The sequence below is a fragment of the Amblyomma mixtum genome, chromosome 1, assembly GCF_055824585.1.
Source record: "Amblyomma mixtum isolate Tamu chromosome 1, ASM5582458v1, whole genome shotgun sequence".
NCBI classification, from domain to species: domain Eukaryota; kingdom Metazoa; phylum Arthropoda; class Arachnida; order Ixodida; family Ixodidae; genus Amblyomma; species Amblyomma mixtum.
In genome coordinates this window covers 176,265,661-176,269,021 of record NC_143012.1, presented here as the reverse complement: position 1 = coordinate 176,269,021, position 3,361 = coordinate 176,265,661, and the positions used below count along the sequence as shown (strand labels likewise).

General features: G+C 46.5%; 1 non-coding gene across 1 annotated transcript; it reads right to left on the bottom strand.

Moving 5' to 3' along the window:
• Nucleotides 1-749: 749 nt before the first annotated feature.
• Nucleotides 750-822, bottom strand: TRNAK-CUU (transfer RNA lysine (anticodon CUU)). Its single transcript has one exon. It is a non-coding gene; the product is annotated as a tRNA-Lys (tRNA).
• Between the last annotated feature and the right edge of the window lie 2,539 nt (nt 823-3,361).

Below are 3,361 nucleotides of genomic sequence, written 5' to 3'. Positions count from 1 at the left end.
TGATTATAATAATAATAACATAATAACAACCATACCACAAAGAAAAAACAAAACTCTGCTGGGTAGCGAGTCATGTCCAAATAAAAGGCAACGAGAGAGCACACTTCTGCGCAGTTCAAGCAAAGGCAAGCAAATTTAAAAATCAATTAGGCCCTTTCAGGACTGCATTAACCTAGTACATCAGAAATTTAAGAAAAAATGGCAGTCCGCTTGGAACACCGAAGTAAATAACCAACTACACTTGGTAAAGTCCCTTTTAGATGAATGGAAGTCGTGCACGCTCCAGGAACGTTTCAAAGAAGTGGTTATCTGTCGTCTTCCAATAGACCCCCCCCCCCCCCACCTTACACAAAACGTCATCCTAACAAAAGAAGACAAGCTTACATGTGTGAACTCTGCGGAGAAGTGGTAACCTCAAACCACATTTTATGTTCCTGCACTTAGCTCGAACAACTAAGACAAAAGCATTTCCAACAACTTTGTGCGTAGCACATCCCATTGCACCCTAGGGTACTCCTGGGAGAAAAATCATTTGTTGAAATTTCCAGCGTTTTTAAATTTCTAAAGGAACGAAGCTTCTGAAGAAGGTGTGAGATGTGAGATCACTTTAATTTCTTCCCACAATGCATACAAACCTTGTGTTTGGCGCATAATGGCCTTAGTTGCTTATGTGCCTTTGAACCCAACGCAACACAACACGCGTCGCAAAAGAAATCAAGGACCATCAAAAAGTGAAAATAAAAACCTAACGCCCAACGTGGGGCTCGAACCCACGACCCTGAGATTAAGAGTCTCATGCTCTACCGACTGAGCTAGCCGGGCGACACGAACGGTGTTTCAAAAATAAGCACACAAAGAATGGGAGCAAGAAAGAGTGATAACACGTGTCGTTGAGGCGGTCGGCGGCGTCGCGGCAGCCGGACTGGCACCTCTGCCGTCCTGGGGAGGTGGGAAGCTGGGCGAAGTGTTGCCTCTCGCCCCCTTTTTTCTCCTCACGTTCTTCGAGCCGTCTACTGCGCTTGGCAGGTCGCAGCGAAAGTGGCGCTGTGCCATCGAACGCAGCAGGAAATGCGAGGACCCGCACAGAGAGTAGCGTGAATGCGGAAACAACATAAGAAAGAACAAGCAAATGGATGTTGTGTTCTGCTGTGCCGTGTCGTTTTCTTTTGTGTTGCGCCGCGTTGCGCTTACTGGCGCGTAAGTATTTAAGGTTATCATGCGACAAGCGAGGGAAAATTGTTTCCTCCAGAATTTCACAAAAATCTGAAAAACAACGTTGGTGTAGAGGGCTCCCAGTAAAACAAAAAAAAACATTGGAACCAATTGGATTTCTAATGGGTTCCAATAGGCTCGAATTGGACGAGTTCAGTGTCCAACTGGTCCTAACTGGTACGGTGTTCCTATTGGATGGTGCAAATGGACTATCCAATTGGACCAGTTGGGTTTCCAATTGGTGAGCCTATAGCGTGCCATTGGGGTCCGGCCGCAGAAGACGACGACAGCCGCAGCACGCCTGCCAAGCACGCGCTGACTGGATTTAGTGGCTGCTCAGTGGGTATGTGCCATTCTGTCATAGGCTACAACAACAACAACAACTGCATGCCGGCGGCACGCTGTCCCGTTCCCGCCTAGCTGAGCGCGTCCTGCCAAATATATCTGTGGAGACGCGACGACGACTTGGGTCTGCGAATCGTCGTCGGCGACGAATGTGTCTGCGATTCGTCGTCGGTCTCCACAAATATATTTGGCTGGACGCGCTCAGCCAGGCGGGAACGGGACAGCGTGCCGCCGGCATGCAGTTGAGCAGCCACAAAATCCAGTCAGCGCGTGCTTGGCAGGCGTGCTGGGGCTGTCGTCGTCTCCTGCGGTCGGACCCCGATGGCGCGCTATAAGCCCAATTGGTATTACCCATTACATCAAATTGGTCCGCCCAACTGCACCCAATTTATTTAATGAATGTTTGTATATTTGACAAAAAGGTACAACTAATATGCTTCTTATCATAAAAGTTATCAGCAGCTTAACCTGCTAAATTGTACTCATCATCAACATCACCACTGGACCTGAAAATAAATTAAATAACGGCGCTCAATGGGCAAGCGTCACTGGCCCCAGCATAAGAGCCTCATAAATTGAGTATATAAGTTGGTGCAGAATTCTGTTCTCTGGATGTACATAGTGAGGTAATGTATGCTACTAGCGCCTGAATGTGCAGTTTTGCTTCTGTGACGTGTGTGTGTCTGTTGGCTTTGATTTTCATAAAAGCATGTTAATTTCAATTACGGAGAAAAATGTTGATTGGCATTAGGCAGGGTGTCTCCGTGCAGTCCTTATAAATCAGTTTTCCTTTTGCACATTACAATATGTTAAGTTGTAGAAGTATTTATCCAACATCCAGAGCATATTATTCACAAACATATAGCTACCTTTCTCAATGAATGTAACATATTTTATGAATATTTTCTGGGTCAAATAACTGCCTGGCCTAATGGGTCCAATTGGCTAGTCCAGTTGGATCCAATTGGTCGGGTGGCTAAAAACACAACTGGAACCAATTCGTTCAAATTGGGAAATCGAATTGGAAGCAATGGGAATATCTAATTAGTTCCAATTAGAATGTCCAGTTGGTTTTAATGGTTTTTTATTGGGGCTGTGACATTCCAGCCTGCCGGCGGTTAGTCACAACGCCACCTAACTGCGATCTAGGGGGCTCTGACGAAGCAATGAGAACTAATAAGTACTTTCTTCTGGGCGAGTTGGTTCATAATTTCCAAAGGTAAAAACTTGCGCAAACAGTAGAAGAAGAAGGAGACGGTACAACAGGACAGAGCGCACTGCCCTGTTGTACCGTCTCCTTCTTCTTCTACTGTTTGCGCAAGTTTTTACCTTTGGAAGCAATGAGAACTGTGCCAACAGAACAGTAACCTGGAAAACATTATTTATTACTCGACCTGAAGGCGAACGGGGGGGGGGGGGGAGTTCATTTACACATTTTTCACAAACTGGTTTCTCTTAATTTGTCAGTAGGAAGGTTGTGTTAGGTGTGCGTGCTAAATGCGGAAACGACATAAAGTTAGTTCTAATTGGTTTTTTGAGTAAAGGAAACGGAGCGGTATCTGTCTCACATATCTCGGTAGACACCCGAACGGCGCCGTAAGGGAAGAAATAAAGGGGGGAGTGAGAGAAGACAGGACGAAAGAGGTGCCGTAGTGGAGGGCTCCTAATTAATTTTGCCCACCTGGGGATCTTTAACGTGCACTGAAATTGCACAGCACACGGGAGCATTTTGCGTTTCGCCTCCTTCGAAACTCGGCCGCCGCGGCCGGTGGAGGCGTTACGCAAAGGGTACCCATTTGCTCTG